The sequence below is a fragment of the Haliaeetus leucocephalus genome, unplaced genomic scaffold (assembly GCF_000737465.1).
Source record: "Haliaeetus leucocephalus isolate CR32 unplaced genomic scaffold, Haliaeetus_leucocephalus-4.0 Scaffold730, whole genome shotgun sequence".
Classification (NCBI taxonomy): Eukaryota; Metazoa; Chordata; class Aves; order Accipitriformes; family Accipitridae; genus Haliaeetus; species Haliaeetus leucocephalus.
This window is the reverse complement of record NW_010973166.1, coordinates 724,275-725,203: the sequence shown is the minus strand read 5'-3', so window position 1 is coordinate 725,203 and position 929 is coordinate 724,275.

Sequence of the window (929 nt, the reverse complement as noted above, 5' to 3'; positions counted from 1 at the left end):
GGGGGGGGCAGGAGGTTGCTGGAAAAAAGTTGGCACGAGCCATGGAGCTGTGGTTCAGTGCTGGCCATGCCCGTGATCCAGAGCAGAGAGATGCATGCGAGCATCCCTGCAGCCCCCTGGGGACCGGGACCTCCGCAGGTGTGAGCCCCTTGTGCCTGTCCCCGATTCTCTCTGCCCTTTTATCCTTGTTAGGAATCATTAAGGAAAATGGTTGTTTTCCGGGGTCGGGGCCATCTGCTCTCCCGGCGCTGTTTAAATCCCCCTGTAACAAATTCATTGGGATTACGCTGCCCTCCCCTAATCCCGGCCCTTCCCCCCACACGGGGGATTTAAAAGGATTAGAGCCCGGCCGATAATAAACTTTATTAAGGGGGAGGAGGGGTGTCAATCCGATTTGGAGCCTTTTTCTTGATATCTTCACTTTGCCCAGGTGGGAGGTGAGGGCCTGCGGGATAGGGAAGGAGGGTGGCTGGCTCTGCTGCTGCCCAGGCGCTGGGAGCTCTCACTCCTCTGGACCTTCCTCCCTCACCTGCCCTTGAAATAAATTTTCTTGCTCCATTTTTCCTTCTTCTTTGGTGTCTGCGCACGGTCACATCTCTGTGGGATGTGGGGCTGGCACTCCTGCCCTGCCACCGCTGGCCCACTTGGCCTTGGCCATGTCCCTTAGCTGGGCCCTCAGTGGCCTCATCCCGGCATGGAGGGGGGCTGCATCCCCCCAGCCGGGTGCCGGTCCTGCCCACTGCTGGGTGATAGATGGGGAAGGTCTCATCGCTGCAGCCCTGCTGCCTCCTTCTCCTTGATTTCCCTGGGGTGTTTGTCCCCAACATCAATAACCCCCCATGCACCCCCTCCCCACCAGCTGCTCTCCTGCATGGGACCGAGGGCTTGTGACGAGGGGCTGCCCGTGGTTATCCCCGGCCCCAAAATAG